General features: G+C 39.4%; 1 pseudogene; it reads right to left on the bottom strand.

Annotated features, from left to right (window-relative positions):
* Positions 1 to 19,626: 19,626 nt before the first annotated feature.
* LOC100408519 (phosphoglycerate mutase 1-like) lies at positions 19,627 to 20,267 on the bottom strand (annotated as a pseudogene).
* Positions 20,268 to 27,855: the final 7,588 nt, after the last annotated feature.

Here is a 27,855-nt window from a genome sequence, read left to right as displayed (position 1 = left end):
CAACACAATATATTCATGTAACAAAACTGCACTGGTACTCCCTAAATGTATACAAAAACCCTCAAAACTATCATCTTGAGTGAAAAAGCAAGTTACAGAGTGATGTATTTGCTATGATACTATTTATACATAATTATAAAACCTATAAAACAACACTCTATGTTGTCAATGAATAGGTTAATGTGCAGTGAATGTATAAGAACTCGCAAGGAAATAACAAACAACAAATTCAGAATAGTGGTGACCACAGGACAGAGAGAAAGAGAGGAGATGAAAAGGACTGGGAGGGGTACACAGAGATTTTAACTGTATCTGTAATATTTTATTTCCTAAAAAGAAAGATATCTGAATCAAAGTAGGCAAAATTCCAAGATTTGACAAATCTGAATGGGGAGTGTAGTATTATTCCCTGTGCTTTTTTGGATGCTTGAAATATTTTATCGAACAAAGGAAAAACACGAACAAGGAGATGAAAGAAGAATCTCCTGCCTCAGCCTCCTGAGTAGCTGGGATTACAGGCACACGCCACCATGCCCAGCTAATTTTTTTGTGTGTTTAGTAGAGACGGGGTTTCACCATGTTGACCAGGATGGTCTGGATCTCTTGACCTCGTGATCCACCCGCCTGGGCCTCCTAAAGTGCTGGGATTACAGGCGTCAGCCACTGCACCCGGCTCTCCTCCATGTTTACAAGGAAATTTTCATTTTCTCAAGCTAGTTCCATGGTAAGTCTTTCTTCATTTACAGGTCAGCACAGACTCCCACAGATACTTGACCCATCTGGCTTTGAGTTTAATCCTTGGTGGGGGTAGTGGTAAACCCTTCTGTTTCCTATTGACCCCTGATAGGCTAGCATCAGCCAGGACACTGTCACGTAATTACTAAATAAAACAGATCTCAGAATATGCTGGTTTCCAGATCACTATTTCATGACTAATAATTCATACTCACATTCAGGTTTCACATACTTATGTACAAAGCAATGCACGTAAGTTTTTATCGAACTCTTCTTTATTTTACATTTCTCTTAGTCGGAGCCTATTTGATGTGACTCCTTTTTGCTAACTGCCTTTCAGCTATTACAAAGCTGCATATTAGAAATGTTATGCTCCTTCCTTGGTGGCATCTCATATGCTGCAAGCCCAACAGCTTTATCCCAATTTTCAATATACACTTTTCAGTGAACAAGTATCTCACACTTGTCCTTAAAAGTTGTTAATACAAAATAAAACATTAAAAAATTTAAAAATTAAAAAAAGTTGTTAATACAAACAAGCTCATTTTATACTGGGATGCATTTCTCTTTGTACAGTTATAAATCTCTAAATATTCCTCAGAGGTGGAGGATGGGTCTCCGGGTTGGTTCCTTGGAGGCCATGCTGTAGTCATCCTGCATTCCTCTACCCTCTCATTCTAAGTCCACTAATGAGGTCAGACTTACATCATGTAGTGCTATTATCCAGACTGATTTGTGCCACAATGGTCTTACATTATTCCCTATTATGTGGTTGAGACGAGAGAAGGAGACCTCAGTGCAAAGCTAAGAGAGACTAGTGTGTTACGGCGTTTCCCATTTTCCAATTTTGTTCATCCGAGTTCTGAAAATCTTAGCTCTAATGCTAATGTCAGCCTATGTTATCAATATAGGCTCATGGATTACGTAGCACAACCTGAAGCTTGAGAAACATTTCCATTTAAATGCCAACTTATGGTCACTTGCTTCCAGTGATCCTAGTTAATGTTCCAATGATCCTAGTTAATATTATCTGGCTAATATTATTCCACAAACTACAAATTTCCTGGTATCAAATGCTTAAAGTTGTTGATACATTCTTGAGCCAATGCATCTACAGTATCACCGCTCCTGAAATTAACTTCTCTATTTTAGTCAACTTATTGGTATCTAATATATTTAGAATAGCAGAACCAGTGCAATTTTCACCCAATGTCTTTATTTTCATTTGAGAGGTTCAGATTTTGACCCCATGGCTCATAAAGCTGTACTACATTGACTTGATAACAGAAACACGTACATTTTTTAATTAGCATTAAGTATCATTTTTCACAGAATGCAAACAACGTATCAATATAATTACAGAAGGTAAAACTCATATTGCCTGCTAAGATCTATGCTTTTGGAAATAACTATAATATATGAATTGTGTTCTTGGCAGAGCAGAGTGTGTCCATCCAATCAAGGACAAGTTTGAACAGTGTTAGCTCTAAGAAATCTTCATCGTCCGGACTTTAGTCTGCACTAAAATTGACTCTTCATCTTGAATTTGTACAAATGTTCCCCATTTGTGACAGTTAGTTCCCATACCTATGTTCTTTTCTTAGTCAGGCCGATTGATAAATCCAGTACAGAAACTCCTTTTCAATATAATCACCATCCACAGAGATAACCGAGGGAGGATCTTCTAGGGTTGTTGGATCAAGCCTGAAATTCTACCATCTGCTCACTGGATAAAATGCTGAATGTATCCAATTTCCAGTGGAAATTAGAGGAAAGAGCCAAATAGGCTAACTTAAGAAATTAAATCTACCCTAGATACCATAAAGTTGTTTACCGGGAATATGTCTCAATATAACCAACAAAGTTATTCCCGTTCATCACAAATATCGATGATATGTCCAAACTCTTTTTTAAACAAAACACCCACATGCATCACATGCTCAGGACTCTTCACACACTATTCCTCAGACAGTTGCTTGCACAATAAGTAACACTCGCATAGCAAGAGTACTCCGTGAGGAGCTCCTAGCAGATGAAGTTGAACCCAGTTAAACCTGAAGAACAATATTACATACTTTTTAAATTAGTTTGATATACAGGCTTTTTTTTTTTTATCGTGCTCACACCAACCAGATGTGAGAACACAAATTCTGGTATAACTTACAGAGAGTTTAATAACTGCTAAATTCAGAGAAACAAATACCCAATTCAGCCTTTTCCCCCACTATGCTGTTATTCTTTTTTCCCAATATTTTTGTGGTCTCTTGAGGCATTAGTTTCATTCTTTGATTCAACAAACGTTGGTCACCCGTCCATGCCAGCACTCTGCTAGGCACTACGGTTGCTGATGCTGATTGGACCCACTTCCTACCCAAGCCAGATGGCCCACTGGGCATAACAAACATCATGCCAAGGACTGCTTGAGCTCTTAAAAGGGCCACTTGAGCTCTTCAAAGGGCCCTGAAGGTGTTTGTGACTTAAAAGTTAATGGGCTCATTCTAACATATGAAAAAGAAAACTGGAAAGTTGAAACTAGTAAATGTGAAACCAAATGTTTTCAAAATGTAATATTAGGTCAATTGTATTGTTTAATTTAGAATTAATAAATTTTGGAGTATCCATTACATTTGAAAACTATTTGTAGATTAAATTTTCTCACATCACAAAAGTTCCCAAGCAAGCAGCATTTTGTATTGCTGAGAAATCTTAGCCACTTATAAGTTGAATGAGGTACTTGTAGGCAAATATTTTCGAAAAACAAATTAGAACCATCCCTTCAAGTGTTTTGCAGCAAGAAGCTTTTATTTAACGAGAGATTTGAAAGCACTTTAGTTTGCTAAAATCTCCACTTCCCCATCACCCACAACCACCCTTCACAGCCTCTTCTACTCTCTATCTCTATGAGTTCAATTGTTTTAATTTCCAATTCCCACAAATAAGTGATGACATGTGATGTTTACCTTTCTGTGCCTGGATTATTTAATGACCCCAGTTTCATCCATGCTGTTGCAAATGACAGGATCTCATTCTTTTTATGGCCGAGTAGTACTCCATTGTGTATACGTACCACATTTTTTTAATCCACTCATCTATTGATGGATACTTAGGTTGCTTCAAAACCTTGGCTATTGGGAATAGTGCTACAATAAATATGGAAGTGTAGATACCTTTTTGATGTTCTGATTTCCTTTTTCTTTCTTTCTTTTGGGTATATAGCTAGCAGTGGATTGCTGGATCAGTGGCTCTATTTTTATTTTTCAAGGAACTTCCAAACTGTTTTCCATAGTGGTTGTACTAATGTACATTCCCACCAACAATGTACTAGGGTTTCCTTTTCTCCACATCCTCACCAGCATTTGTGATTGCCTGTCTTTTGGATAAAAGTCATTTTAACTGGAGTGAGATGATATTTCATTGCAGTTTTGATTTTTACTTCTCTGATGATCAAATATGTTGAGTACCTTTTCATATACCTGTTTGCCATTTGTATGTTTGAGAAATTAGCATCATTTCTTGATTACCTTGTCATACTTCTCAATAAAAATCTATATATAGACTGATATTAAACATTTTTTATCTTCCAGAGCTACAAGGATATAAGTATTAAATTTTTCTTCAAGATTGAGTTATTATAATTATTAGTATGCAATTGATAAAAAAGATAAATTGCACATTTGAAAAACACAGAAGATAAAATTGTATTGAAAACTTATCCCTTAATGAGACAAATGGGGCTTCTAAAATTAGTTTATGTATCCACAGATCAATATAATTTACTGTTAGAATGAGACAGCATTAAGAGACACTACTCTTCCTGTTTTTCCTTTACATGGTTTTAAGCCCTGAGAAATAATAAGTAGATGAGAATGAATAAACATTTTCTTATAACAAAGTCACTCGGTTATTTGAATTCCTTATGAATTACATGCTAAAAATCACATACTGATCCATCATCAAAATTATTCATAATGGCTTACCAGCTGCCAACTCCATTACATTCTTCTTATCCATTTTGTTGAAAGCAAAGCATTAGAAAGCATCTGGTCCACAAAAGGATTTATTTCCTAGTAACACAATCACTCAATTTCTCAACATCAAAACCAGTATTTGGAATTTCCCCTCTGTTGGATGCCTGGAGGTTTTTGACACACTGTGACTAGGGCTTTAGGGTAGTGTGAGGCTTGCCTTTCTTTTGTAAAGAGAAAGGATTGTAAAAACAGAGGTGGTGAGGGAGAAACAGGTACTTGGGCTGGTCGGTTTTAGAAAAGAGTAAATGTTGAAGCTGAGGATCTGGAAATTGATTCCCTTAAGATAAATGTTCCTATGAACCCTTTGTAACCTCTTTTTTTGTACCCCAGTACAAACTGATTCCTCTGCACAATCCACTCCAGGACAGATAGTAAGGGATGTTACAGTAATAGACTGAGTGTAACTCCCAGGCAATCAATGTACTGTTAAAGAAAATGCATTTGGTTTTCCAAAGTGTTCTCTCATACATTTCCTTCTTGCTACTGCCCAGGGAGCTACTTTTGGCTGGCAGGACTGATATCGTCTGTGCCAGATAAAGAACCCAGAGGGAGGGAAAAGTAATTTGTCCAAAAAGTCACAGTCAATGTTTCTGGTCCCTTGCCTCCAGGGTCTGAGCTCTTGGGACCACTCCACATTGCCTTGCAAGCTCCTGTCCTAATCAGTCAGAAATGGCAAGTACTTACTGAAGACTTCTTGGTTTCCAAATATCATGCCAGCCAGCCCCATCCCCTGTCCTTTCCTTTCCCACTAAACTTCTCACTCACTATACTTGTCTAACTCCCCCTAAGTTAATTTGCTGACATTTACTGAACACTCATTACCAGTCAATCGCACTTTATACATCTTACTTAACCCTTACCAAACCACAATGGGGTTGGCACTATGTTCACAATGTTTTCAGAATCTGCCCTTAAAATTGAGAATGCCAGTCTACCATAGATGAAACGCAATTTGTATTTTTTTGCCACAGTGAAATAGAAATTACAGGACTCCAGGACACCAAGTCTAGGTAGTGGATTTCACTCTGCCTTCTGTTTTCTAATTTTGGCAATTCCAGGTATTACCCTTATTCTTTGCTTTGAGATACTCAATCTCAGGCCCTAGACCAGATTAGTGTAGGTCATTCTGGATTGAATACAGAAGAATTCAGTTTCAGAGTCAACCTGTGTCTGAGCACCAGCTGACCTGAGGGGGAAATGTTCAGGGTGGCCTCAGGTCAGCTTTGTTATAAGGTTGTAAAATTTGTGCGGGGCACAAAGTTGCAGAGTCAAAAGTATAGGTGGGGACTGAAATCCAGGCTATGTTCTACTTGTCAGGTCCCACCCACACAGGGCTGCAGCCATCCAAAACCGAGGCTCTTTCCATATTCACCTGTCTGAATGGGTCACCTTTCTCTTATGTACACAAGAGCATCATATAGGCTGTCAGATGTCCTGGTAAGATTCTGTTTCTGATGATTCACTTTGTCGATAATGTAAATGATGTGTACTAGTTTTCAGTTTTAGAATCAATCCATATACAAGGCCTGGTAGACCTAGTTATACTTACAGGACAGAATAGAAATGTTATCAGCATTGAAAATGTAACACCAAAATAATGACTGTCAGAAGGGGATGGGGGGAAAAAAACCCTCTAATATCTTTATCTTATGTAGATAGAATTGACATACAGATTGCCAGTGATGGAACAAACATAAATGAATTATGCTTTTAAATCAATAAGTTAGAAAACAGTTAAACAGCCAGGCACAGTGGCTCACGCCTGTAATCCCAGCACTTTGGGAGGCCGAGGCAGGCAGATCACAGGTCAGGAGTTCGAGACCAGCCTGGCCAATATGATGAAACCCTGTCTCTACTAAAAATACAAAAAAATTAGCTGAGTATGGCGGCACATGCCTGTAATCCCAGCTACTCGGGAGGCTGAGGCAGGAGAATTGCTTGAACCTGGGAGGCATAGTTGTGGTGAGCTGAGATTGTGCCAATGCATTCCAGCCTGAGTGACAGGACAAGACTCTGTCTCAAAAAAAGAAAGAAAGAAAAAAGAAAACAGTTAAACCTGAGAAAGCAGGACAGAATGCTAAAGATCACAACATAAATTAATTAGGTGAAAAATTAAGAAATAAAGGCATAGAGTTCATAATTACAAAGGTAACAAGAAGAAAAACAAAACAATAATATATCTATGTTACAGCTTTGCCTTTGTCCAGTGTAGACCCCAGGGCACATCCCTCCACAGGCTCTTTTGACATCCTCTTACCCTCCATTCAGTCTTCTTTCCCCCTTCCCTGAAGCAGCCAAACAATGCAGACAGGGCCTTCTCCCTGTTTGTCTCTATCATTATCTTCATTCTCTGTATCTTTATTTTCTGTCCTTTTATTATCTCTTTATCCTCTGGGTCATTATTTTCCATCTTTCAAAATATTTGTGTCACTCTACATCTCTGTTGCTCTCTCAATTTCTCTCTGTGTCTTTCTGTAACTTTGGCTCTACCTTTCTGGCTCCTTCCCCATCAGTTCCAAAGCTGCACCATGCTGTTTGGACGAATAAAATACCTCTCCCAGGACTATGCATACCTTCCCAGCATATTACCCTCACCCAATCTCAACCCAGAACATAGCCAAGTTTCTCACAAGAGGGAGGTACACTCTGGAGATTGGACTCATCTCATCTCTGCTTCAGTCCTTGAAACCTCCCCTGTAAACTTCATAAAATAGGGAAGAAGGGAGGAAAGAAATTAAAACAAACAAAGCTTGCTGCACATTCAGCTTTAATCAAGTCAACTTACTCTCTGACCTGCTTCCACATTGTTGTTTATGCGTACTGTCTTAGAATCACGTAGACCCTGTTACACGATTACAGTTCCTCTTAACTGCTCTACAGATAACAATTTGAACATTATGAAATGTTGTTTTCCCTTTGAGATATTCCTTCAGGTTCTGAGTACTGAAGAAACTATGACTTCAGCTGCTCTGAAGGACCCCACTGACGCCAGGTGATCTGAAGGAATCCATGAAAAGCTGACTCACCAAAGAATGCAGTTTCCGGCTGGGTGTGGTGGCTCACACCTGCAATCTCAGCACTTTAGGAGGCCAAGGTGGACGGATCATGAGGTCAAGAGATCGAGACCATCCTGACCAACATGGTGAAGCCTGTCTCTACTAAAAATACAAAAATTCGCTGGGCTTGGTGGTGTACGCCTGTAGTCCCAGCTACCTGGGAGACTGAGGCAGGAGAATTGCTTGAACTCAGGAGGTGGAGGTCACAGTGAGTCATGATGGTGCCACTGCACTCCAGCCTGGCAACAGAGCAAGACTCAGTCTCTAAAAACAAAACAAAACAAAAAATGCAGTTTTCATATCCTGACAATGTCATCCCCCTTGCCCCAACAAATCAACAGCCCCTCATCCTCCACAATCCCCTTAATAAATAGCTCCAGCCCAGAACTCCCGGGGAAGATGGATTTGAGGTTCTCCTCCCATCTCCTGCTTGGTGCCCATGATGATTACATTCTTTCTTTGCTTCACTCTTGCTGTCTTAGTGTAATTGGTTAGTTACTGTGCCTTGGGCATATAACATCTTCATCCCACTGCAAGCAGCCTCACCCTGATTCCTCTGCTCAATCTACTCCAGGACAGGTAGTAAGGGCTCCTTGATCTCATCTCATTAATTCTTCCTGAGGGACCCTCTCATTCTACACTTTTCCTTTTTCTCCCTTCTTTCTTCTCCCCTCCCCTTTTCTCCCCCTTCATCTTCTCCCAGTATTCTCTCTGCCCCTCAACTCTGTCCAGTCCCACCACTGAAGTTCCTCAGGGCCATGCCAGAGCTGCTTTTTCTTCTCTTCTCTCCCCACTCTGCACAATTCCCCTGGGTAACCTCATTTACTCTTGTTGTCTCAACCACCAGCCTTAGCCATATTCTTACTCCTTCAAACTCTGAGGAAGCTGCAGCCCCAACCCTCTTCCCCCTAGAAAACACACCACACACAGGACATTCTGCCCACAATTTGGGCGAATCATGACCCCTGATGTCTGTTCATGGACACAGGACCATTTATCCAGCTCCTCCCTTGAAACCCTGTCTTCCTCTCCTTGCCAGAACGCCATTTGCTCCTGCCTTTCTTTTCCTTCTTTGGCAGCTCCTTATCAGGCTCCTTGCTGGCATTCTTCTTTGCTTGTGTTTCCTCCTTAAACATCCACATTCTCAGGGCCCTGACCTCTTCCTTTCCAAACGCCCTCTAAGGGAGGTCATAAAATTTATAGCCATGGCTTGGGAAAGGAAGAGCCACGGAGTAGGTCTTGAAAGATGCACAGGAAATTTCTGTGGCAGCTGTAAAGCTCCTAGGCATGAGCAGATGACCTCGCTGAGATAAGGCCAGGCCACAGCCTCCTGGACCCAGAGAGATGGAGAACTTGGCAGGGCTGCAGACAGAGGACATTAAATACATGTCCTGCATTCAATGATTTTATTCTGCATACTGAATTGACTATCAAGACTTCCTAAATGTGCCAGATTCAGCTTTTTTAATAAATTACTAAAAATTTGGTAGTTGGAGTTACTTTTCAGTCACAGTAATTGGCTCTTATATTGCTTAAAGCATAACACTACTTTTTGCAATGTTAAAAAAAAGAAAATCCTGCCTCCCCCAATAAAGACAATCTATAAATTGTTCAGATAGTTCCATATGGTCTTTCTGCAGGTTTGGCTGAAGGAAGACCAAAAGGAGTAAAATATTTAAAAGTACTTTTTAAATTTTTTTGATGGAGTCTTGCTCCGCTGCCCAGGCTGGAGTGTAGTGGTGCAATCTCAGCCCACTGCAACCTCCGCCTCCCAGGTTCCAGCGATTCTCATGCCTCAGCCTCCAGAGTAGCTGGGAGTACAGGCCTGCGCCACCTCTCCCACTAATTTTGTATTTTTAGTTTCACCATGTTGGTCAGGCTGGTCTTGAACTCCTGGCCTCAAGTGATCCTCCCACCTCAGCCTCCCAAAGTTCTGGGATTACAGGCATGAGCCACCACACCTAGCCTAAAACTAATTATTTTTCATACTCAAAGAAAGAAAAGACTGTTCTGTGGCCAAAGCTGTGAACAGTAGTAATTAGTGATAACTTGGGGTGTGTGTATGTGTGTGTGTGTGTATACACACTGAAAATCAGCCAATCAGCAAGTGATAGCCTCACTTCAATAACTACAGTTCTGGGAGCAAATCAATGACAGCCCAAACTTCTGAAAGTCTATCAGAAATGCCCAGTCCTAAAACTCAGCCAATCAGTGATAACCCCCAAAGTCAGCCAATCAGAGGCAGTCCCACACTTCCAGACATCAGCCAATCACTGAGCACTCGATCCAGCTGCCATGTTCTAAAAGTCATTCCTCGACAGCAGCTTTAGTCTAGTGAGCACAGCAATGCACTGAAAGTCTGTCAGGCCCTCCACACTCCTGCTTATCAATGCTGGTCAATCCAGGAACTCCAGGCTTCCCATAACCTTCCCAAAGGTCTGGCTTTGTTCTGGAAGACTATGACTTAAAAACACAGATCTCTGCTGTAGGCATACAGGAAGTTAATCTTGTTTGTATCAGATATCAAGTTCAATTCATTGTTAGTTCACAAGTTCACATCCAATTCAACAGCCCAACCTGTATTTACAGTTGGTTATAAGTTACAACTTCCTAGTGACAGACATACTTTTCAATTCTTGTAGTGGTTGTTTTATCTATTTTTTAAATTTGTGTATATTTGAATCTCAGAATGCCAAAACGCAAGATTAAATTCCATATATTTAACAGTGTACATTTGTTAAATGAGGGAAAAGTCCTTTTGAAGATCTTGGTTTAGTATATAATTGTTCATTCAATATCAAAAATGGTAGAAAATCAGATATAAACCAGCAGATAAAAGCTAAGCACAAGATATATTATTTCATGAACTGGTACCAAAGAAAATAATAAAATAGCAGACATTTGTTAAGAAAAAATCAGGTTAAAAAATAAAGCAGAAGCTGTAATGGTCTCCTCTGTTTATTATAATCAATCTTGCATCTCAAATGACAGTTTGAACATACTGCTACCAGAAGTGTTTTCTGGTTCCAAAATTGAAAGCAAATTTTCAAGTGCCAAGATGAAATCTACTGCAATAATCTAAAATGTAATCACTACATTTAATATTACAGAGACTATCAAGACCTAAACATCTCATTACTTTTACACCAAAGCCACTGATGCACCTATTCTCAATATAGAATAAAAACCTTTCCCTTTGCTTGTGCAATACTTTTCTTCAGGTAAAGTCTTGTGAGTATAATTCCTTCCAGATCAAACTTCAGAAACAAGAGCAAATTTTTGCAGAGACTCTCATATTGAGTTAGGAGTTAATGAGAAAAATGTACCACTTTTGGTGGAAATGATACAAACTTCAGTGGATGTTTGCATAAAGGTTCAGACAATATTTATTCAAGGTTGGAAAAAAGCCTGCATGATTCTAGGGAAGATGTCCTGCCCATATTTCACATAATGACACTCAACTAGCATCTGGTGTCCTTTCTGTTAACATTGAAGTAATTGTCATTAAATTTTTCTCTTACTTTGGCATTTCCACTGTTCAAATTTAGCAAATAAAATATTTTTAAATATTTTCTTTTTAGACAAGGTCTCGTTCTATAGCCCATGCTGGAGCAGTGGTGTGATCTTGGCTCACTGCAGCCTTGACATCCCAGGCTCAAGTGATCCTCCCATCTCAGCCTCCTGAGGAGCTGGGACTACAGGTGGGTGCCACTACACTCAGCTAATTTTTGTATTTTTTGTAGAGATGGGTTTTTGTCATGTTATCCAGGCTGATCTCAAACTCCTGGGCTCAAGTGATCCACCTGCCTTGGCCTCCCAAAATGTTGGGATTACAGGCATGAACCACTGCACCTGGCCATGATTTTTTTTAATTAAAAAAAAGTTATTGGTATCCAGTATTCTTCAACTCTCATGCATTCAAAAATCTGTTGGCTTTCTTTTACAAACACAGTTGAGAAAATCTTCAGTCTATTTGAGGCCCTGAAACCATACTTTAATTTTGAAGAAGAGCCCTCCCCCAAATTCTGGTTGACTGTTGTAATAACCCATTTAGTGAAGCCTACTTATTCTGTGTTCATTCTTGTCAATATCTCTATAACAATAGAATTGCAAATTGAAAGAAGAACAGATAGTATTATTGAAGTAATACATTGCTTAAAGGGATAGATGTGATCAGTGTAGAAGCCATTTTACAACACATACACATTTCAGTCTATCAGTATAAATGTAGCTCTAAGGAATCCTTTCTACGACTATCATGGAATTATAAAAGTGAATTAGGATTACAATAAGCCTACTGTTACTAATGTAATTGTCTCAACTTTAAGGCTGTGAGGAGTCTACTTGAATTGAAAGGAATTACCCAGGTTGGAGCAGAGATGTGTGGAAAGGCCTGCATGAAGTGATAAGTAAACTCTAGTGTGATCAAGGCTGAGAAGACACTGGTCTGGGGAAGACTGAGAGGGATGTTGGTTCTATGCACTGGCAAGAGGGAGTAAGGAACAGAGTCAAAGAGAAGCAAGGTCTGAGTGAAGATGAGTTGTTATACTCCTACCAAATTAAAGACATCTGTGGGACACTAAAGCAGAGGTGTAGCAGCCAGTTGCAATTGGATACATGGATTTGGAGCCAGAGAAGAGAAAGAGCTTGTGTTAAGAAGAACTAGTGAGAGAGATATTACAGAGAAGATAACTGGCATAGCCAGCAATGAATAGTCTGTATAGACTAGAAAGACTTCCACTTCTGATGCTTTAAGTCTATGTAACTGTCTATATGTTGGGAAGGACCCTGGCCTGAGCATGGCAGATTATAGGCCAGCTTTGAAGAATGGAAAGTATCTTGATGTGGACTCAGGTAACTATATTTGTGTCTTTTCTGGCTATGAGGCAGAAAAAGACCTGAGCCACAGCATGGCTGACCGGAAGCTTGAAAGTAATGAAGAGGGCCCTGGGGTATGGGTAGGGGTTTCTGCTTAAATAAGTGAGGAGTGGCAGGTTGTGTCAAGCAGGGTCAGGTTAAATGTTGTCTTTATGTGTACTGGGTGGAGTAAGGGCCTTGGTATGTGATGGGCCTGAACAAAGAGTGTGTGTCTCTCTGAGTGTGACTTGGATAGTCATAGACAGGAGCGGAAAAGAAGTAAAGGGCTCTTGGTATGACTAGGGGCTGTCCTGACGCATGTGAAAAACACTTCAGGGACAGGCTTGTGTTGAGGACTAGCTCCAGGACTGAGGGGCAGGGAGTCCAGCACCAATCAGAGATTTGATCAAGGCTATGATTAAAATCGTCTGTCCACGTGTTCCCCCCTCAACATTATGAGCTACCTGTTCAAGGGCAGGGACTTTCTGCATCATCTGTGTCATCCATACATCCTGAATACCACGCAGAACACAACAGGCATCAATAAATGCCTGTAAAGCAAAACTAAACCAAGCCTGTCTCTTTTTCAATTTTTTTTTTTTTTTTTTGAGGTGAAGTCTCTCTCTGTTGCTGGGCTGGAATGCAGTGGTGTGACCTTGGCTCGCTGCAACCTCCACCTCCCTGGTGCAAGCGATTGCCTGGTCCTGGGCAAGGGATTTTTACAAACTCCTACTGGAGATTTTTCAGAAATCTCCATGGATTGATGATGTGGTATGAGCCACAGTAGTATCCAGAACTAAGAAACTTATCTCCATCGGGTTTCACCTCAACTACACATAAATGTGTGAATTTTTATCTCTACTAATCCGCTAAAGTTCATGGCTTGACAGGGAGAGACACTTCTTACTACCTGTAGTGCTGAGCTCTTATAAGCCAATGTTTTTCAGATTATCTAAGATAAAGGACCCATTGTGATAGGATTCAGCAAATATTACATACTATTTTGCAAAGAGTATAAGCATTTTTGTGCAAGCTGTGTTTTCATAAATGAGTGAATGCTGTTTATTATGGATAATCATATTACTATGGGACCAAGGCTATCGTGTGTGAAACTTGTTTCTGTGTCATCCAGTCTGGTGGAGAGTAAGTAACCATATCTGACCCAGCCTCAGTCATATGCAGCTCAAACATGCACTATAAAAACCATCATGACAATGGTCACAATGCAGCAAATTTAACTTCTGTGTCAAGGAGGTTGATATCAACATAGCCACATCATCGGCTTCCATAGAAACACAGATGTCAGAGTTACCAAGAACCCATAAGTTGAACCCCCTCACTTTTCAGATGAAGAGACAGGCCCGACTTCACATGTTCTTACATATTTCCGGGAGTTAAAAATTAAAGTAACTGAACTCATGGAGATAGAGAGTAGAAGGATGGTTACTAGAGACTGGGAAGGGTAGTTGAGGGATGGCAAAAAACTGGGGATGGTTAATGGTACAAAAAATACAATGAATAAGATCTAGTGTTTGATAACACAACAGGGTAATGATAATCAAAAATAAGTGTATATTTAAAAATAACTAAAAGAATATAATTGAATTGTTTATAGCACAAAGGCTAAATGCTTGAATAGATGGATACCCTATTTACCCTGATGTGATTATTATGCATTGCATGACTATCAAAATTTACCATGTAACCCATAAATATATATACACCTACTGTGTGCCCGCAAACATTTTACAAAGAGACCAGGTTAGGTGGCTCACACCTGTAATCCCAGCACTTTGGGAGGCTAAGGCAGGCGGATCACAAGGATCAGGAGATCGAGACTACCCTAACATGGTGAAACCCCGTCCTAAACACACAAAAAAAATTGCCAGGCGTGGTGGCGTGTGCCTGTAGTTCCAGCTACTCAGGAGGCTGAGGCAGGAGAATCGCTTGAACCAGGGAGGTGGAGGTTGCAGTGAGCCAAGGTCACACCACTGCACTCCAGCCCAGCAACAGAGAGAGACTTTGCCTCAAAAAAAAAAAAAAAAAAATTGAAAAAGAGACAGACCTGGTTTAGTTTTGCTTTACAAGCATTTATTGACATCTGTTGTGTTCTGCTTGGTATTCAGGATGTATGGATGACACAGATGATGCAGAGAGTCCCTGCCCTTGAACAGCTAGCTCATAATGTTGAGGGGGGAACACGTGGACAGACGATTTTAATCATAGCCTTGATCAAATCTCTAATTGGTGCTGGACTCTTTACATATGTCATTCCACAAAGATCCTGAGAAGTAGATCTTGACCTTGTACGGATGTAGATACCGCTGATGGTATTTTGGTTATTGATCTAGTAGAGGGAGAGCTTGGAAAATACACTCAGGTCTTTCTGACTCCAAAGCCAGTCTCTTCCCACTTATCATAGCAACACTTCACTTGCTTTACAGATGCTGAAATGTCAATGTCATTTCTGTTTACACAGCCACCCTGTCCCAACATGGTTCACAGCAGGACAATCCAGCATCCAGTGAGGCAGAACATCTTTGTGAAGTAGTAGGTCAGAGCACTGGATCAGATCTCAGAAGATCTGTACTGACACCAACAGAAAGAGGCTCCTTTTTTCTGGCCGTTTATGATTCTATAAGGACAGGCTTCAAGGAAAATGGGATCTTTCACAGCCTGAAGCGTTTTTAAGATGGGGCTACCCCTACTGTTCTTGCCCTTTAAGTGGGATCTATTTCTAAGAGATAGTAGCTCCCCAGAAACCGATGTTTACTAGGAAAGAGGAAGTGAAAGGCCTGCCTCCAAGCCATGTGCCTCTCTCAGCTGGGCGGAATTTTACCTGCAGAGTTCCTCTGTGGGGAGAAAAATATCAAGAGACTTCAAGTAATCTTTCCTGGAAATGTGTCTCCTAATGACAGTCTAAACAGTATTTTGCAGATTTTAAGAATACAGGGGCAAGTAGAGCCACAAGAAAATAAGGTGGAGGCTGTGAAATAAAATATGCAACATTATTATGAAAGAGTGTGGTTTAATGGAAAGAGTGTGGGGCTGAGGAATCAGGCAGACCCAGGGCCTTGGGACCTTGAGAAAGGAACCTAACCTCTCTGACCCTCAATTTCTTCATTTGTAAAATGGCGCTAAGGAGTTTAATTAAGTTTGTAATGGGACTAAATGTTAATCAAAGGCTCCATAAAAATTTATTGCTAACATTTTCTAGACTTATACATATTATAACAAGATCTGAAGGCAAAATTTAAAATCTTAAGTTTGACTCACTAGGAGGAATCACAGGACTCAGCATATAGTCATACTTGTAGCTAAAATTTGTTACAGTGAAAGGATACAAACAAAATCAGCTCAGGGAAAAGGTGTACAGAGCGCTCTCTGGAGGAAATCAGGTACAAGCTTCTAAGATTCCTCTCCCAGTGGTGCCATACGGGACATGCTTATTTCCTCCAGCAAAAAAAAAATGTGACAATACATGTGAAATCTTGTTTGCCAAGGACGCTTCTTAGAGACTCAGTGGCCAGGGTTTTTATTAAGGATAGGTCATGTAGATACCCTCTGCCTAACATGTACCAAAATTCCAGACTCCCATGAGGAAAACAAGTATTCAGCACAAAACCACATTGTTTATACAAACAATTTAGGCACAGTGAGCAGCTCTTATCAGTCCTAGGAATGGTGCAAAAACTCCAGAAATCCAAGTTTTCAGATTCGGCCAACAGCCAGCCTTGCAATATGGCCTTTCAAAGGCTAGCTTCAGACCTGCTATGTTAACTCTTTTCTGCCCACTTATACATTATATCTCCAGCCCTGGTGGGCACTCTGAATTCCTGTATATCCAACAACCTACTTGATAACTCCACTAAGCTCTTTTAACTCCACTTTTAATTACTGAAAATTTATTCTGTCCCTGGTACTATTCTAAGCACTTTACATATTCTAATTTGTTTAATCCTCAGGGAAATCACATAAAGTAGTATTAGCTGCATTTTGCAGATAAAACTCAGACACAGAGAGGGTTAGCAACTCACCTCTACATTATGCTTGTAGTAATCTGTGGGACCAAGATTCGATCCGAGCCCTGACTCAAGAACCCATGCTAAAAAAAAAGAACCCATGTTTAAAAAAATTTTTTTAACTTTTAAGTTCAGGGGTACATGTGCACGATGTACAAGTTTGTTACACAGGCAAACCTGTGGCATAGGGGTTTGTTGTACAGATTATTTCATCACCCAGGTATTAGGCCTAGTATCCACTAGTTATTTTTTCGTATCCTCTCCCTCCTCCCGCCCTCTGCCCTCTGGTAGGCCCCAGTGTGCATTGCTCCCTTCTATGTGTCCATGTGTTCTCATCATTCAGCTCCCACTTATAAGCGAGAACCTGCAATATCTGGTTTTCTGTTCCTGCGTTAGTTTGCTAAGGATAATGGCCTCCAGCTCCATCTATGTCCCTGCAAATAACATGATCTTGCTCTTTTTTATGGCTACATAGTATTCCATGGTGTATATGTACTATATTTTCTTCAGCCAGTCTATCATTGATGGATATTTAGGTTGATTCCATGTCTTTGCTATTGTGAATAATACTACAATGAATATACCTGTGCATGTGTCTTTATTTTATTTTTTTTTTACTTTTATATCTGCATGTGTCTTTATAATAAAATGATTTATAGTTCTTTAGGCATATGCCCAGTAATGGCATTTCTGGGTCAAATAGTATTTCTGTCTCTAGGTCATTGAGAAATCACCACACTGTCTTCCACAATAAACTAATTTACACTCCCAACAGTGTAAAAGCATTCCGTTTTCTCCACAACCTCACCAGCATGTTATTTTTCAACTTTTTAATAGCCATTCTGACTGGTGTGAGATGGTATCTCATTGTGGTTTTGATTTGCATTTCTCTAATGATCAGTGATGTTGAGCTTTTTTTATATGATTGTTAGCCACATGTATGTCTTCTTTCGAGAAATGTATTTTCATGTTCTTTGCCCACTTTTTAATGGGGTTGTTTTTTCTTGTATATTGCTTAAGTTCTTTATAGATCCTGGATATTAGACCTTTATCAGATGTATAGTTTGAAAAAATTTTCTCCCATTCTGCAGGTTGTCTGTTCACTCTCTTGATAGTTTCTTTTGCTGTGCAGAAGCTCTTTAGTTTCATTAGATCCCAATTATCAACTTTTGCTTTTGTTGCAATTGCTTTTGGTGTTTTCAACATAAAATCTTTGCCTGTGCCTATGTCCTGAATGGTATTGCCTAGGTTTTCTTCTAGGGTTTGTATAGTTTTGGTTTTACATTTAAGTCTTTAATCCATCTTGAGTTAACTATTGTATATGGTGGAAGGAAGGGATTCAGTTTCACTTTTCTGCATATGGCTAGCCAGTCATCCCAGCACCATTTATTAAATAGGGAATCCTTTTCCCATTGCTTGTTTTTGTCTGGTTTGTCAAAGATATGATAGTTGTAGGTGTGCTGTCTTATTTCTGGGTTCTCTATTCTGTTCCATTTGTCTATATGTCTGTTATCTTACTAGTGCCATGCTGTTTTGGTTACTGTAATCCTGTAGTCTACTTTGAAATTCAGTATCATGATGTCTCCAGCTTTGTTTTTTGTTTGTTTGTTTGTTTGTTTGTTTAAGATTGCCTTAACTATTCAGAATCTTTTTTGGTTCTATATGAATTTTAAAATAATTTTTTCTAGTTCTGTGAAGAATGTCAATGGTAGTTTAATAGCATTGAATCTGTAAATTGCTTTGGGCAATATGGCCATACTCACAATATCGATTCTTCCTGTCCATGAGCATGGAAAGTTTTTCCATTTCTTTGTGTCATCTCTAATTTCTTTGAGCAGTGGTTCACAGTTCTACTTGAAGAGGTCCTTCTTTACCTTCACTGGACTAATCCAAGCTAACATCATTTGTATCAGTACAATAGCCTCTGCACTGATCCCTAGGAAGTTGGCTCTGTGATGTCGATCTGGGGCTCAGGTTTCTTCTGTCTTGTTACTCCACAATCCCTAGGCAATTGACTATGTGCATATGGTCCATAAGATTAGGGATGAAGAATAGGGTGAAGGGGAAGGTGCCATACACTTTTAAACAATCAGGTCTTGTGAGAACTCACTCACTATCACGAGAACAGCAAGGGGGAAATCTGCCCCCATGATTTAATTACCTCCCACCATGCCCCTCCTCCAACACTGGGATTTACAATACCACACGAGATTTGGGCAAGGACACAAATTCAAACCATATCAGGGAGGAATTCTAAAATACACAGCAGGATGCACTCCTATCCATTACAAGTCAAGGAGATTATGGAGATTATCTGATATTGGTGTGAGGAATGGCTTATTTTCTAACGACCACATGTCATTATTACAACCACCACTAGAAATGCCAGAAGGGTTTTTGTTTCATATTATTTCTATACAATTTTTTTTGTAAAAGTAAATGCAACAGAAACTTAATTCAGGATTGATCCCAGTCTTCAAGTGGAGCCAGCTCCTCTGGGGTCAGGGAGGAAACAGTTTTTTTGGTTTGGTTTGGGGGCTTTTTTGTTTTATTTTACATCACCATGCAGGTTACATTCATCTTCCTATGGAATGACTAGAGTCCCCCAGGAAGTAACCCAACTACAGAAGAACAAAAGATTGCCTCCTGGGGGCAAACAGGCTCTCTTGCTTCTCCTCATTGGCCATGTCTTTGCATGGTTCCTCCCTATCCCCTACTAAAGCAGGTCCTTAGCGCACAAAACCCTGGTAAAAACCCAAGTCACTATCTCTCAACTCTCTTGGAAAAGGGGAGCTTTCCCTGGGCTTGGACTGAGCTCCTTGCCCCAGAGGTGCTAATGCTGACTGTATTGTATGAAGAGAGTGAGTGCAGGAGACAAATGGCTGAAAGAAAAATGGGATCCACTGGTCCCCATCGGCATCTACAACTTCAGGTGCCTACAGATGTGGTCAATGTGACAGGTGCAGGAGGGAGGGCAGAGGAAGGGATGGGCAGGGAGGATGTTTCTGGGGATAGTAGTCTGCTCGCTGTTCTGTACTTCTTGGCCTTGCCTTGAGCAGCCACAGCTTCCATGGCTTTACACATAGTCTCTTCATACCCTAAGAACTGCATGAACTTGATGGGGTTCAAGTTCTCAGCCAGTTCATAGGCAATGGAAAGACCAGTAAACAGGTTCAGCTCCATGATAGCCACATCAGAGAGACCCTCCAGATGCTTGACAATGCCTGTAAGGCTGTTGTCATGGGCTTCAATCAGTACCCAATTCCTCTTCTTTGCCTAGGGAACTATATCTTCATTCCAAAAGGCCAGAGCCCTGGCAATAGTATCCTTCAGACTTGCACAAGAGGGTAGCTGATCTTCAGTGAGGTCTGTATACCTGCAATCCTTACTAATGCTGCTCTAGAAGGGTTGGTAGGGTTCCATCGGAGGTGGTGAGACATCATAAGAGCATATCCAGATCTTTACCTGGGCCTCACCATTCTTGACAGCAGTTTCTGTTTTATGGAGGCTGGTCAGACCCCCATACTGCCATTCCTGAGACGCCAAGTCCTCACTACAGGCTACCACATTGGGCCAGTAGCATGCACAGTGTCCAGAGAATCCAGATTGCTCTCTTCTTCACTGATGGGAGGCATATGTCAAACTCATAGCCAGCATCTGGCAGCACCTGCCCACTGTGATTCACCACCTCATGGTCCGCTGGATGCTCTTGCTCTGGAACCTGGAGTGGCTGTGGCAGCGGGCTCACAGTTCTTGATAATGTATTTTCTGGGATTTTTTTTTTTTACTGTCTTAGATGGCTCTAAAATAAGAAAACCTTGAAGCCATTCAAGCCAACAAAGAAATCAAGATCCTATGAAAAATTGGAGCTCAGTCCTCAAACTGCCTATAACAAATAAATGAGCAGCATCATCAGTGAAAAAAAATATGAAAAAATGAGGTGAAGTCTTAAGGCTCAGAGGGAAAAAGCCAAGACTGTTTTGGCACATGGGAGAGAAAAGCTGGAGGAAGGTTTTAGTTAAAACCTCACAAGCCAGTGTTTACTTAGCTGTACTTTGCATTAACTTCCATTAAGTGCATAGGGACTCTATTTTGATGCTGGGTGCCCTATGCCCTCGGAATTCCCTGAGGCTCCATGGGCAAGAGGTTAAAATTTCTTTCCAGACAGCTCGTTCTGTGTTCAGATGGTGTGGTCATAAAGGATCATCTAAACTTGTATGCTTTGAAACCTATTTGTTCAGGGAGCAAAAAAGAAATAGGCATTTCTCAAGTTCAGTACAGTATTATAATGTAAACACATGGCTTGATAGGACAATATGCAGCATAATATTATTTGAGTTAGTAGAATAATATAAATAAAAGAGCATTAAAGATGGTAGCACACGGCCGGGCGCGGTGGCTCACACCTGCAATCCCAGCACTTTGGGAGGCTGAGGTGGGCAGATCACGAGGTCAGGAGTTCGAGACCAGCCTGAGCAACATAGTGAAACCCCATCGCTACTAAAAATACAAAAATTAGCCAGGTTTGGTGGTGCACACCTGTAACCCCAGCTACTAAGGAGGCTGAGGCAGGAGAATTGCTTGAACCCAGGAGGCGGAAGTTGCAGTGAGCCGAGATCACACCACTGCACTCCAGCCCGGGTGACAGAGTGAGACTCTGTCTCAAAAAAAAAAAAAAAAAAAACGATGGTAGCACAAACGAAAAAGAGAACAAATTATTTAAATTTCTTATAATAGTAGTAAGCAAGAAAGGACTTGAAGTTAAACTGGAAACATCAACATGAACTCGCACTCTTAAAAAAAGCTTTCACTTTGTTACTTAGATTGTTCAGATTGCCTTTCCCTAACAACAGTAGTCATGTGGAAAAATCAAAAATCCCCTAATCCCCCAGATCTGATACGTTTTTCTGCCAAACGGAATCAGGATTCCTTGAGCAGTAGACAAAAGAAAGCAAAACGTGCCTACAAACATCCTATTGTCATAAAGCAATGATGCTTTCACAAATGTTTCTGGGACATTTCAAATAGACAAAGGCAAATTTTAAAGCTATATATTGGACAGGTGCAGTGGCTCACATCCATAATCCCAGCACTTTGGGAGGCCAATGTGGGCGGATCACTTGAGGTCAAGAGTTCGAGACCTGTCTGGCTAACATGGTGAGACCCGGTCTCTGCTAAAAATACAAAAATTAGCAGGGCATGGTTGCAGGTGCCTATAATTCCAGCTACTCAGAAGGCTGAGGCAGGAGAATCCCTTGAATCCGGGAGAGGCAGAGGTTGCAGTGAGCCGAAATGGGGCCACTACACTCCTGCCTGTGTGACAGAGAGAGACTCCATCTCAAAAAAATAAAATAAAAGCTACATATTGTTTGAACCAACAATTGTACTTATAGGAATTTATGTCACAAATACACTCAAACATGTACAAAAGGTGAAGAAATTCACCGCAGCAATATTTGCAGTCGAAAATGTTGGAAGCAACCTAAATATCCATCAGTAAGAAACTGGTTAAATAAATTGCAGTGTATTGATACAAAAGAATACTATAAAACCACCAGAAGAAAAAAAGTAAGATTCTATGTGCACTGAAATGGAAGATCGCCAAGATATACTAAAATGAAAAAGCAAGATGCATGTCAGTACACACAGAATGCTGCCATTTCTGTGACAGTGAAAGGTATACATGCCTTAATATGCTTATAATATATCTGAATGAATGCAAGAAACTGGCAATAGTAATTGCCTCTAAGGTAAGGAACTGGGTAGCTGGGGGACTGGAGAGTGAAGGAGACTTAATTTTCAATGAATTATCTTTTGTGCTATTTGTGCCATTTTTGTTACCATGTGTATGTATTACTTTTTAAAAATAAGATTAAACTATTGCTTTTTATTTTGTCAACAATTTTAGTCTAGAGCTATCTTCCAATAATCAGGTAGTAAACAATTTTAACATTAAAACAAACGATTATAATCAACAGACACAGAAAATCTCCAAAAAGAGCCTTGAGTCCATCACATCAGCTAAGGCAACTAAACTCCTTTGAAAATGATTTCCATTGATGCAACCACAATCCAGATAGGTGAGGGCGCACAGTTTGTGTCATTCATGTCATAGTTACATTACATTTATGTGTTTTAATATGGCTAAATATCAATCCACAGGCAACTTTGACAGAACCCCAAACTCTACTAAATGGTAGTAAAGGAACAAAAACATAAAATCCCATGAGGGTAAAGGGAGTGAGAAGGAAGTTGAGATTTCAACAAGTACTGGAGAGACGAAAAGCAGATGGATAATTAACTTAGCAGAGGAAAGGAAGCAAAGATTTGAATGCCACCAAGAAACAAGTATTTTGTCCCCACAGAACTGAGGAAGATTTAGGAGCTGGTGGCACAAAGCACTTTGGAAAGTGGAAGTGGAGTGTGGGCCTGAAAACAAAGAAAATTGAAAATCTGTATACATAGCAATTGGACACCCAAATCCTGTCCCCTCCCAACATGAAAATTAATAACCGCGATTCCCCAACTCCACAACATTCCTGAGATTTATTCTCAGAAGAAATTGAAGCTGAGAGGTTTTGGACATGGGGACATCAGACACAGTATAGACATAGAGCTGCAAACAAAAGGATAAAATCAAACCCAGCATCTGGAACAATATGATCACAGCCTCCTCCCATTTGCCTGCTTCCAGAATGCCAAAGCCTGGTTTAAATGGCTGAAGTAAGAGTCTAGACGATTTTTGTCTGGTGAGATTAAGGACCTCAGAGAAAAAAAAACCTCCACATAAAAAAATTGAGTATTAACTTAGTGCAAAAGCTATCTTTTCAATACAGTATCCTCTGGATAAACCCAATAGTTGACAATTCTCCATCACTCACAGAGAAATTGTGGTCAGCTTTTCAATGCCTCTCCTTGTAACAGCGGCAATGTTGAGGTTCTCCTGAAATTACAGACAAATACAACAAACAGAAAAAATAAAGCCAGAGAAAACAGTAAATACAGAGAGCAGAAGAAAACTTTCTAAAATTTTAATAAATATCTTCATAGAGACAAGAAAAGACATTGAACTTATGAAACTAGATCTGGAAACACTTTATATTTAAAGTATACTGAATACACTTCAAAGGAGCTATGGGGGAACTAAAAATAGAATTACCAATATAAAATATTCAATAAAAGGAAACATTTCAGAAAGTAGAACAAAAGTAGTAAATGGAAAATAGTAATTAAAATGTAAGAAAATGAGATGATCTATTTAGGAGGTACATCAAATGACTAATAAACTTCCAGAAAAGGAGAACCAAAAAAATGAAGGAAAGGAAAATACTAAGAATACAAAAAAAATTCTCCAGAACTGAAGGACATGCCTCTCCAGACTGAAGGAGCAAGATCCCAAAACAATAAATTTTAAAACACTGAAATCAGGTTATATTACGATGACATTTTTGAACAACACAGTTAAAAAGAAGACAGTAAGCCGGGCACGGTGGCTCACGCCTGTAATCCTAGCACTTTGAGAGGCCGAAGTGAGCAGATCACGAGGTCGGGAGTTCAAGACTAGCCTGGCCAATATGGTGAAACCCCCGTCTCTACTAAAAATACAAAAATTAGCTGGGCATGGTGGCACATGCCTGTAGTCCCAGTTACTCGGGAGGCTGAGGCAGAAGAATCGCTTGAACCCAGGAGATGGAGGTTGCAGTGAACCGAGATCACACCACTACACTCCAGCCTGAGCAACAGAACAACACTCAGTCAAAAAAAAAAGAATAAGTACAGAGAAATCTGACTAAGTAAATGAAAAAAAAAATGAGGCAATTATAAGTGATAGGGAAAATGAAAAGTCCTGTAAGAAAGGAGGATTAGTCACAGTGCACTACATAGCTTAACAGTAAACAGTATTTGCATACTTATAATAATGTAAATACAAGTTATTGACTTCATGCAAAATTAATATACAATGTTTTTGGAGGGATGGGAGAACAGGCAATAATGGGAGGGGTGGGACATACAAGCTCTTATTTATTAAGGATAAAGTCTAAAATTGATAAATCAAGAAATAGAAATATATTCCCCAAACTAATCTACAAATCCATTGAAATACATATCCAAAACCCCAGCTGGAATTGCCAAACCTGGTTCTAAAATTCCTGTGAAAATACAAGGAACACAGAATAACCAAGACAACCAAAGAAAAAGAAGACCAAAGTTGGAGGATTCACACTTTCCAATTTTAAAACTTACTAAACAGATACAGTAATCAAGACAATGTGCTACAGGCATGATAACAAGCATATAGATCAATGGAATAAAAATTGAGAGTCCAAAAATTAACTTAACATATTTATGATCAATTGGTTTTCAACAAGGATGCCAAGACAAGCCAATAGGAAAAAATAGTCTTTCCAACAAATGGTGCTGAAGGAATTGGAGATCCATATTTAAAAATGAAGATGTATCTCTACCTCACTGCCCGTAAAACTTAATTTAAAATGGATCAAAGACCTAAATGCAAAAGCCAAAACTCTTAGAAGAAAACTTATTCAAGAAACTTCATGGCTTTGAACTAGGAAATGTTTTCTTACATATGACACCAAAAGCAAAAAGGACAAAAGTGAAATAAATTGCTTGGACTTCACAAAATCTTAAAATGTTTGGATTCAAAGGATGCCATCAAGAAAGCGAAAAGATAATACACAGAATGGGAGAAAATATTTGCAAAATATATATATATATAAGTGCACAGAATATATAAAGCACATACCTTAACAATAAAAACGTATCACCCAATTTAAAAATAGGCAAAGAATTTGAATAGACATTTCATCAAAAAAGATACAAAAAGATATCCAAATGGCTACAGCCATATGAAAAGACACTCGGTATCATTAAGACATCATGGAAATGCAAATAAAAATCACAAAGAGATTATCACTTTACATTACTAGGATGGCTATAATAAAAAGGAGGAACATTAGCTAGTATTGATGAGGATAAGGATAAATTGTAACCCTCATACATTGCTGGTGGGAATGTAAAATGCTGCAACCACTTTGAAAAAGTTTGGCAGTTCTACAAAAAAGTTAAACATTGAGTTATCACATGACCAAGCAATTCCATTCCTAGGTATATAACAAAAAGAGTTGAAAACAAGTATTAAAACAAATACTTATACATAAACACCAAAGGCATAATACATGAAAAACATAATTCATAAGCTGGTTTTTATTGAAATTAAAAAGTTCTGCTCAGTGAAAGAAATTGTCAAGAGAATAAAAAGACAAGCCACAGACTGGAAGAAAACACTTGCAAAAGACACATCTGATAAAGGACTGTTATCCTAAATATACAATGAACTCTTTAAAATTCAACTATAAGAAAATAAACTTGCTTAAAAACTGGATAAAAGAACAGACAACTCCCCAAGAAAGACGCGTAGATGGTAAATAAGCATATGCAAAGAAGCTCAACACCATATGTCGTTAGAGAGCTATAAAACAACAATGAGATACCACTATACACATATTAGAATGACAAAAATTCAGAACACTGACAACATGCTGGTGAGGATGTGGAACAACAAAATTCTCATTTATCGCTGGTGGAAAGGCAAAATGGTACAGCCACTGTGGAAGACAGCTTGGCGGTTGCTTCCAAAACTAAACATATCCTTACCATATGATCCAGCAGTTGTGTTCCTTGGTATTTACACAAATAAGTTGAAATCTGATGTTTACACAAAAAACAGCTTTAAGGCCAGGTGCAGTGCCTCATACCTGTAATCCTAGCACTTTGGGAGACCAAGGCTGGTGGATTACTTGAGCCCAGGAGTTCGAGACCAGCCTGGGCAACATGGCAAAACCTCATCTCTAGAAAACAAAAAAAATAGCCAGGCATGGTGGTATTTGCCTGTGGTCCCAGCTACTCGGAAACTGAAGCAGGAGGATCACTTGAGCCCGGGATGCAGAGACTGCAGTGAGCCAAGATAATGCCACTGCACTCCAGCCTACTGGGAATCTAAAAGGCTATGTGCATGTGTAGGGCTGCATGAATGTCCAGGAAAGACCTGATAAATCTCTAATCTTTCACATCTGCTGTAACTCAAGATTCTGTGCAATCAAAAACTGAAGGCGAATTTAGAGTTGTAAAGTGCCTGTTGGAGTGTTAAAGATATTCCCAACACTCAAACAGAGCCCCTCGGCCAAGTCTAGGAGATTTACTGGTGCAGTGAATTTAGGAAAATCTCTGGCCAGTCATTACCTGACCATTAAGCTATCTGAGCAGAGATTTCAGTGGCCACACATGACAAAGAACACAAACTTTAGAGAATTAATTCACGAAAGTCATTAAACAGACAAACAGCAATATAACCATCAACAACAACAAATAACAAAAACCCATGGGAATAAGAGGGAGGAACAGTTGATTTACAGAATTGTCACTTTACTATTTGAAACTAATAAATTAATTCAGTGAAGTGGCAGGATACAAAATCACGAAAATTAATTACATTTCTATATATTAACAATATACTATCCAAAAAGGAAATTAAGAAAACAGTTCTATTTACAAGAGCATCAGAAAGAATAAACTACATAGGAATAAACTTAACTGAGAAGATGAAAAACTTGTACACTAAAAACTAAAAAACATGAATGAAAGAAATTTTAATAGCCACAAATAAATGGAAAGATAGCCTGTGCTCATGAGTTGGTAAGACTTAAAAAAAAAAGCATTTGATAAAGTTCAACATCACTTCTATACTCAAATAAGGTTTTTGTTTTTTTTTTATCGTGAAGTGATGTTGAACTTTATCAAATGCTTTTTTAGCATCCATTGAAATAAACACGTGGTTTCATCCCTGATTCTGTTGATATGATGTATCACATTAATTAATTTGCATATGTTGCATTATCCTTACATCCCGCGAGTAAATCTCACTTGGTCTTAATGAATGTTCTTTTTAATGTGTTGTTGAATTTGGTTTGCTCATATTTTGTTGAGGATTTTTTAATCAATATTCATCAGTGATATTGGCCTATAGTTTTTGTTTTATTTGCTTTTGTCTGGTTTCGGGATTAGGGTTACACTGGCCTCATAGACCCTCCTCCTCTGCTTTTTGGAATAGTTTGAATAGGATTGGTATTAGTTCTTCTT

The sequence above is a fragment of the Callithrix jacchus genome, chromosome X (genome assembly GCF_049354715.1).
Source record: "Callithrix jacchus isolate 240 chromosome X, calJac240_pri, whole genome shotgun sequence".
Lineage (NCBI taxonomy): Eukaryota > Metazoa > Chordata > Mammalia > Primates > Cebidae > Callithrix > Callithrix jacchus.
This window is presented reverse-complemented; position numbering and strand designations above follow the sequence as displayed.